General features: G+C 32.4%; 1 pseudogene; it reads right to left on the bottom strand.

Annotated features, from left to right (window-relative positions):
- Nucleotides 1-5325: 5325 nt before the first annotated feature.
- On the bottom strand, nt 5326-9584 carry LOC120182114 (annotated as a pseudogene).
- Between the last annotated feature and the right edge of the window lie 492 nt (nt 9585-10076).

Consider the following 10076-nt stretch of genomic DNA (forward strand, 5'->3'; position numbering starts at 1 on the left):
AAACTACACAAATGGTCATCTAATCTTGAAAAAAATTTCATTTTGTCACTCAACTATGAAATATTATTTTTTAATCACTAATATTATGACACTACATTTTTATCATCCATCCATTAGTTTTGCTATTACGTTACCTTTTTAAAAATTTTCACACATAAACATTTAATTTTCTAAATTAACTTTATTTCACTTTTCATCCGATTTCCATCATGAGACCATAACCTAATACGTCTTGCAACATCCTAATCAAGTCTGACTCGACGATCACTAGATCATGATGTCACAAGGGACCACCTAAGTGGCTAACCCAAAAATTTTCTTTTAAAGTAATTGAATGTTAATAGCCGATAAGATTTCCCATAGTAATAATAATGAGAGAAAAAACAACAACCGTGTTTACAAGTACGGGGGAGCTCCCAAAGTATCCAAAATAATACAATATTGAGTTAAATCAAGAGTTATGACTAAATATACAATGGTCCATAATAGTACATGCCCTCTAAAAGTGACTCAAGACATACTCTGAAATACTCGGATGCTCTGGTCTGCTGCACTGAAATGCCTGATGACGATAACTCCTTACGAATGATCTCCTAATCTACGCACGGAAACATATTCCGAACGCTGAGCTTGCGAGCTCAGTGCCTCACTAAAAATTGTACTATATTACATGCATTCATTAAATACGCTAGTTGGTGGCACATGTTTGAGGGCATAAAAGATATTGATCTATTATAGTATGACGAACATCATGGTGTGGTTGAGGGATTCTATATCTCGGAGCTCGCAAACCCATCTAGTCAGCTTGAATACCCGAAAGTACTCTGGGTGAGATCTGAAATTTGCATCGAAAACATACACCCAACCAACTCACTCTATCGAGTCTTGGGGCATCTGCGCCCAGCTGGCGATAAGTGCCTTGGCACTGACTGAGATATCCGATTGTACGACTGTATCTGTTAAGTGACTCGGGTGTCCTGATTGTGTCATGAGTGTCAAACAAGGCTACTGTTATTTGATCCTAGCTATTGTTGTTTCTAACTATTCTAAGTTAATTTAACGTTCTCACTTATAGTTTTATTTCGTAGCATTCTGGTATGAATGAGACCCCTACAACCTACTCCTTAATTTCTTGGTTCTCTACCCAAAAATGTCTGTGGGTACCGATACTAAGCCTTCAGTATCGGTACTGACCCCTGGGTATCGATACTATTTTAAGCTTTGATGATTTGATAATTGACTAAGTATCGATACTCCTAGGCAGAGTATCGGTACCAACATCGATGATGTAATACCCCAAATTTTGATAAGTGACTAAAATGTAAAATTTGAAAGCTTGAGGGCTAAAGTATAAAGTTTATAAAAGTTTAGGGACAAAAAATATACTTTTGAAAAGTTATAGATTTTAGCCGTAAATGAACAGTTTGGCCTAAAACAATGATTTTTGTGGGAATCAGATTTTCGGCATGGAATTTGTGTTAAAAGCTATAAAGTGATAAAGTTCGATATTGAAATCGGATAATCGAATCAAACCATAATTTTATGAATATTTTAAATATATTATAAAATGGTTGGAAATATTATTTCCACGGTTTAAATCAAAGAAATTTGGCTCAGAACAGTGTAATTTTTCAGATTTGATTGAACAGTGTAATTTTAGTGACTAAAATGCAATTTTCAAAAATTTCATGGCCAAAATGAAAAGTTAAAGTCGAGTTGATTCATCTTTGACCAATAATATTTTAATGGAGAATATGACAATGGCATTTGGTAAATTTTAAGATTCATTAATGGCAAAATGGAAATTCTCAAGAATTGAATTTTAAAATTCAATTAAATTGGTTAAATTGCCATGTGTATTAGAAAATTTTAGAGTTCTTCTTCCTCTATCTGGTGCTGTCGTGAACCCCTTTCAAGGTAAGAAAAATTTTCTTTTCATTTTTTAGCTATTTTAGTAAGATTTTGGAAAAGTTGTGAAATAGAAAAATGTTCTACATCAAATTATCTAACATTTGGTATAAGAAACTCATGCTAAACATGCTTGGATGTTGAGATTTGGTGATTAGGGTGTATAAAGGGTTTATGGATTTTGAAGATTTAATGAAATATTTTTATGTTTTTTATGTAAATGATTAATCATAAGGCATGTATGATGATTAAAATTAATTGTACAAACTTATATGATATTCGGCCATGCTAAGGTTTTAGAGAGTGATTGGATTTTAATGTAATTTGATGTTATTGTGATTAGAATAACATGAATTTGATGCTAGGAAGTTGAATTCATGCTTGAAATTGAATGGAAATCAAGTTTATTTGTTCTTGTGGTGTTCGACCATATGTAGAAATTAGGGGAAAATCATGGAAAAATTTCCTATGGTCTAGAATTGATATTAGAAGTGTTATATGTGACTTGGAGATCAATTTGGAGCCTTGAGTTAGCAAAAGGGTTAATATACAAGTTTTGAGAATTGTAGGATATTATTGCAAGAATGTAATATTTGAAGGATTAATGCTAATTTTTTATAGTTAAAAATGTTGGAAATTTAAGTTGGAAAGTTTTTTGGAACCAAATTTCAAATTTGGTAAAATTTGAGGGAGGAATTCGAAAAGTCTCAATATTATGGGGACTTGATTTTAAGTTTATTAAATGTGAAAGTATCATTTGAGTAAATTATTGTAATGCTAGAAATTTATATAATATTATGATACTTGGGTTTAATTCTTAAGTTGAGATTTAATTTCAAGTTTATCAAGTTGTGTGGTTGAGTTTGGAAAGTCTAAGAAAGTTTAGGATGAAATTGCAAGCTTTTGAATGTTTAAGTGTTGATTTGAATATTTTATTGAGGTGTTGGAAATTTTATGTGATTAATATGAAATGATCATAATGGTGAAGGGCCATTATGGATTAAATAGAAAAGTTTATATGAATTCTAAAAAGAATTCATAATTATTGGTTAGATTATGAAATTAGTAAAAGTTGGAGAGTTAATAGTAAAACAAAATATTCATGGATTTGAAGGAATATTTTGAGAAGTTTGAAATTACGATGGAAGTACGATTCAATTTTATATCAATTTAAGTGTCGATTTTATTTTTATCAAATTTTATATTTAAGCTTAAATTATGTGGGTTCAATCTAATATAAAGCTTGAATATTTTATGATGTTATATGACGTTGTCAGACTACGGTAAATTTAGTGATCCAAGTAACTCAAAAGGGAAGGAAAAGACGTGGAATTAGAAGATTATCGTGGAGAAGATTTGATAATGAGGCAAAGGTGAGTGCATTTCATTTTAATATATGTTTCAACCAAACATTGGCTTGCGATGAGCCAGTGTTGAAGTTAACTAAGAAGTGACTCCTAGTGTTATGTGAAGTATGATTCAAGGTTATATGTTTATTTAATAAGCCAATAGAACTAGTGAATAAGTCAAGAACACTAGTTGGTAAAATATGCTTAGAAATTATGTTTTGAACAGTAAGTTTAGAAAATCATCATACAAAAATGATTAGAGGATGAATCTTATACCATTGGATTTTTCTGCTAGTCTAGTTTTGTTTAGAACAAACAGAAACTGATTTTGAGAAGCATACAAAAAAATATGAATTTTTAATCAGTGATAAGTCAGAAAATAGGACGACAGATTCTGTCCAAAACAGATTTTGTCACTCAACTTTGAAAATTTTCTATAAATTGTACAAGTGGAACTAGACGAAGTGCCTTATATGGTTAGATTTGTATTCGAGTCTAGTTTTCAGTAGTGCAAATGGAATAATTTTTCAATATATATATTAATATAGAATAATACTTCTTTGAAAGTAGTACAAACTGTCAAAATATGAAATTTCAATAAATTGTGTGGTGGAAGCAATTTTTAAAGTTTAATGAGGCTTATATTTGATTTATAAGTAAATTGTTCAAATGAGTCTAGTTTACTTATTTAATTTCTTTGATCGAAGATGACTTGCGATAAGTAAACCTCATTTTATTTTCCAGTATGATTTATAAATTTTTAATAATAATATTTCTATAATATTTTTCATCAAGTTTTATGAATGATTTTGGGTAAGAACTTTCCAAGTATGATATTTATGATGATGAATTCTAAATGTTTACAGTTATCATATACTTAAAATTATCAGATGATTTTTAGTTATCAGATATTTACTGTTATCAGATGATTTTCAGTAATCAGATATTTACAGATATCATATGATTAGAGTTATTATATATTTACAAATATCAAATATTTTACAGTTATCACACACAAATTAATAAATAATTTTATGATTATACGTATAAGCTCATTGTATGTTGCATTGAGAGTCATAGGTACATTTGGTATGCCATTTAGTGAGTACTTTTCAATTATCAGTTATCAGTTCAGCTTTGGTACATTCATGTACAGATGTTCAACATCGTTGGTGCTCAGGTTATGATTGCACTAAAGTGCATCATATCATAGTTTCAGTTATGATTTGGCACCGTGTTGTGCCTAGTACGCACATTAAACTCACGTATCTTATATTCTCTTACATATACATTAAGTTATAACAGTAAGTGTGGAAATTATGAGATTATATAAAATAAAAGAACATAGATTTGAAAAGAAAGTTATGAAATATGTTTGAAGGAAAAGAAAAATGTTATTTATGATATTTAATGATGACTTACATGATTTTTGATAAAATCATGAGATGATGATTTTCAAGTTTTCAGAAGGAAAACAACCTTACTAGCCCAGTTTGAAGTTTTAATTATTTTTTATTTAAATTTTCAGTTTATTGTTTATATTTTATGAATTTTACGTTTAAGTTATACTTCTGTCTCACTAAATTTTACTTAGCGCATGATGATTTTCATGCGTAGGTTCAAATAGAATAGAGGGCGTGAAGAGAGGAGCTTGCGATCATCTTCTAGAAATCAAACCTACCGACTTATTAGTGACATGTACATTATATATGTTGGGTTGCTTTATCAGATTTATTTTAAAAGGGTTTGTAATAGTAATTATAGATTTTTTTGTTTTGTCTAATTTTAGTATTAATCATATTTATGGGTGCTTAATATAAATGTTATATTTTAAATGGTTTAAAATCAAGCGGTATTAGACATTTGTATTTGGATATGAAACAACGTTGAACTGTCTAATTACTGACTGAAATCTGATTAGTTTCAATGATCAAACATTATTTTATAAATTTATATGATTAAGGAAAATGTTTTTAAAGTTGACAACCAAATGCAATTTTCGCACCTACTAAGGTTTTCTCTTGCTTGACAACAAAAAACTCTCTTTTTGAGTTCAAAGTTAAAGATCTGTCATTGTCTTTTGAGTCAAGGTTATCAGTTTACCACAGCATTCTGTTCGCGACGTAAAAGGGAGCAGAAGAGCCATTGTGCTTGGTTACTGTGATATTGAAAGGCCAGCATTATTCAGGTATAAAGAAATAATCTTAACACTCAGCTATTGTTCAGAGGTGTCATCATGATTGTGCTCTGAAGATGCAGCTGCCTCTTCCTTTGGAAAATCGGGTTTTGTACTTTCTTGGTAGGATATTCCATTTGGACCATCATCCTCCCTATCAGTATCCTTTTGTGACCCAAAATTTTGCACTATTGCTCTATCGTCTTCAGATTTCTCAACGGTTTCAACATGTTGCCCGGGTTGAGCTTGCGACCTAGACAAAGGAAAAGCCGCAGAAGCACCATCTGATCCTTTTAAAAGACAAACATACTTGAACACAAGTTGTTTATAGTTGTTTAGCAGGTCTTCAACATCATTTATTGTGAAATCACCAGCATGAGCAAACATGTATGGGTACTCTCGGAACACATTGCTCATCCGGTGGTCCTCCAGAAGCATAGTTGCCCCTCTATTCTCCAACTGTGAGATCGATGCAATTTTAGTGAGTGATGACTGATCTTCTTTACTTAACCGTTTTCCTTCAGAAGATTTAGGTCTAACAGCATGGTCCTCCTTAAGAGTGTGATGTCTGGATTCAGTTGGTTCTCTCTGATCTTGTCCAGCAATTTGGTTAATTTGATTGGACAGACCATCCAAATCTGTTGAAAGGCCAGAAAGAACAGCTCAAACTCCATGTTTTTCTCAAACTCAGTTTCCTCCATTGAAAGGGCCTTTGCATCAATACTTGAGATGAAAGCCTCAGCAGAGAGCATGTTTGTGAAAAAATAGGCAGCTTCAGAAACTAATCGAGATTGACGTCTATAACGTTGTATATACAATAAATTTGAGTGAAATTGAGGATTTGCCTACATAACAAATTCCATTAGAGGAAAACATTATGACCATTTTTTAATGGAGGATGATCAACTAAACAACCACTTATGCATAATTACTGATCTTACCAAATCTTACCTTTATGGTAACATAAATCAACACAGGGAGAAAGTCATCAGCTCCAGGAGGATTCTTGTTTGAAGCAATTGAAGCATTAAGTAATAAATTATTGATAACCTTGCAACAATTGAGGATAAACACAAGCTTGTCTCTTGGAGCCTTGTACATATTGATTTTTTGTAGCTCTTTCTGTGCAAGCTGGCAACGTAAAGGATAGATTCAGGGGAGAGACTGATAGGTAGAATAGCTATCATAGTGGGGAATCCAAACTTCCTTGCATATCAACATACAAGCTTCATTGAATAAAAACTTTTTCAGAAATAAATTAGAACTAATCAAACTGCACTCAAGTGTTGGGACATATCTTGCACATGATAAATATATGTTACTGAACCAGCAAAAAAGTTGAAAAGTAGTGGCAGTAAATATGGTATGATATATTGCTCAATAGTTAATTTTCCAAAAAAAAAAAAAAGATAACATTGCTCAATGGTTATTCGATCTTAAATTAAATGCAAGACAAAGTCAAACAAATTATAGAGTATGACATTAAAAAGGCAGCAATGTTCATTTAAAATTAGCCAACCTATTTAGAGTTAGGAGAGAAACTTATTGACCAAACTCCAAGTATTTTGCAACCAAAACTAGAGACAATTAGTTGCTCTTTTATGGAAAATATTTCTGAGGATAACATTCTTTAAAATGAGGAAAAAAAAAACTTCAGCTTCCAAATCGTGCATTACTACAATAAAGTTCATTTAATTCTAAGTACAACGGAAATATTAGCACAAGTTCAACCAACAGCTGGAACTATGAGCACAATATCAAGGTGAATTCAATGATCATATTTAAGAAAATATCAATGGTCAGGAGTAGAATTCATAGAAAAATGAAAATTAGTGAGGCATGAAGCTCTGAAAAAAGGGGGGGGGGGAATATTTTCCCTAGTGTGAAACAAAAATGGAAAAGAACAAAATAAAATTAAATGCATCAAACAAGGGAGAAAAGCGTATATGTGTGTGTGTGATTTCATAGCATGCAGCTTCAAGTATCCCCTTATGCATCAATGTTCATGGATTTGGTTAAGTATAATATCTAAATCTAGATAAGCATACATTCAAAAGGAAACAAAACAGATATAATGCAAAAACTGTGGAGTGGATTAAAAATCCTGCCTCTTGCCCTGTTATCTATGTATCCATTGTAAGGGATATAGTTGCTAGGATTAGGGATCGAGAGGTTATTCTACGTGTAATCCCTAGGAGTGCCAATTGGGAGGTAGATGGTTTAGCAAAGGAAGGAATTAGTTGATTCTAGGATTTTCTTTTATGGGTGGGTTGTAAACTTTGGGCTTAGACGGGTAGTGTTTCCCGAAACGGTGCACAGTTGATTCAAGCAGCCTGTTATATTTTTATTTTCTAATAAATCTTGAGGTACTCTTTTCCTCCTTCCGCCTTTTTTTTTATATACCCTTTGGTATATCAGCAACTATGAAGGGGTATTTAATGAGACATCCAACTCTTATAAAAAAATGCAGCATTGTCCTGTCATTTTACCAAGTCATACTGCACGAGGCCTTGTAGAAATAGAAAACCACATCATTAGTGAACATTCCTTATTAGGTCATGCTATGGGAGGAAACCTTAAAATGAGTTCATGTCAAATTTAGACTCCTATGCTACACTGGGGTTAAGGCACAAAAGAATCCACCACATAATATGACTTTGATAGAAGTTCTCTTTTGGGCTCAACCAAGGATGCTTAAGGAAAACAGATTCTCTAAGAGGCAATATTCCTATCAACGCAATGAAGCTTCCTACCTTGGTATGATTTTCGCTCTTCTATGGTGCCTCTTTCTGCCCTCCCTTATACAAATTAAATAAGTCATAATACCTATCAGAATTCAGTCCTCGGAAGCGTCTAATAAAAATGTTAGCCTTTTGTCTGTTTCACCATGATGGATTTTGAGAACCCCTATCAGCTTTCTAGATAAATTAATTGATTCTTGTCTTCAAGGAAGCAAGCAACTTGTAAATGTTTTGTTACTTTCAACCACTGCCATATCATTACACTATTTTCACAGAAGATATCTAAAAGCATATTCTGGCACAGGTTAAAAGGGTTCTCACGTCTCAGTAAAAAGATTGACAAACATAACAAAAGCAGAAATAGCTCAAAGAAACAACATATGCCAAAGGAAAGTTTACGTCCATACAGAAAAACTATGTGTATGTGTATGTATTTGAGACATCAATTCCACCATTTACCAGCCATGATGTCTCATTCTGAAAGGTTGGCTTAATATCCAAATTCTCAGGCCGAACGAATTGCTGAACAAGAGCCATCTTCTCAGAAAGCTGTTCATCATGCTTTACATCATCTGGGAGTGAAGCAAACACACTGGCAAATAACTTTGTCATAACATACTTCTCCAATCCATGTATTCGAAAAAGAGTAAAGGTGAACACATCAACCCCAGATATTTTTGGTTCTTTTTTCAAGAAAACAAATTACCCAGATAAAAGAAAGGCAAGTAATTTAATGCATTAAATATGTGCAAGTTAAATCAGTATAAGTCGACTTACTTCACCTGCACTGTCCAGCTCCTCCTCAGAGCATCCAGCCCAAAGCGGATGAGCTCGAAAAGCAGCTTCCATGTTGGAAAAGAATGCCTGTACGGCCGCACTATCCCTTTCGGGATCAGGAGCATTGTTCGAGAACGAAACTATGAAACTGTAATATGACGACACGAACGGACCATAAAAGTCAAAACCTAGAAATGACAGCCTAAAATGAAACACCGCAATCCAATCCTTTTGAAATTAATTTTGACTCAGTAATTAGTTAAAAACAACAGCATCCACATCGGGAATCATACTTAAAATTGAAGAAATCGACTAACAAGTCTAAATCATCCACCAAATAAATAATCATTGGTCACTTCCGATTCGTATCAAACCACGTTCAACCTTGAGCCTCAATAAACATTTGAAGATCAGCAATTAAGAAACCAGGAAGGGAAAATAAATAAAGAGATTGAGAGACCTCTTGATGGATTTGACAAAATCAGCAGCGGTAGGCTGGCGCATGCGATCTAGAAAATCTTGCAATCCTAGGAAAACGTCGGTGTTCTCCATTTTGGGTAACCACCTTATGATTGTTTTACAGTCTCTTAGCACACGTTGATTAGAGACGAGAAAATAACGTTCTCGCTTAAGTTACGAGTCTTGTAGAACGATAGAGGTGTAGTTGCAGACAACAACCCAAAAAAAAAAAAAGTTTCAGCTATGAATGTTTAGGGTAAACTACTCCCATGACCACTTAATTATTAGAAGATTTTGTTTAGGCCCTTATTTTTTCAGTTTTATCAATAAAATCACATACCATAAACATTTAACCGAAGAAATGACATGATAATTAGTATTTAATTATATATTAAATTTAAATAAGAAAACTAATCGTTCAATTAAGAAGGGATATATGTTATCATCTAATTAAAAACTATTTAGAAATTAGAGTCTAATTTAACATTTGAATTTCGTCATTAAGAGGCTAAAATTTGATAATAAAAAATTCATTTTTTTAGAATTTTCGTTTTAGAGGATCAAATATTTATTTGAAAAGGCAAAATACTTTGAATTATCATTAAAAAGCAGTAACTTACCATTGTTGAAGAAGAAAAACGAGATGGAGCTTTAATTCTTGAAGTT

This window comes from Hibiscus syriacus, unplaced genomic scaffold (assembly GCF_006381635.1).
Source record: "Hibiscus syriacus cultivar Baekdansim isolate YM2019G1 unplaced genomic scaffold, ASM638163v2 tig00003721_pilon, whole genome shotgun sequence".
NCBI classification, from domain to species: domain Eukaryota; kingdom Viridiplantae; phylum Streptophyta; class Magnoliopsida; order Malvales; family Malvaceae; genus Hibiscus; species Hibiscus syriacus.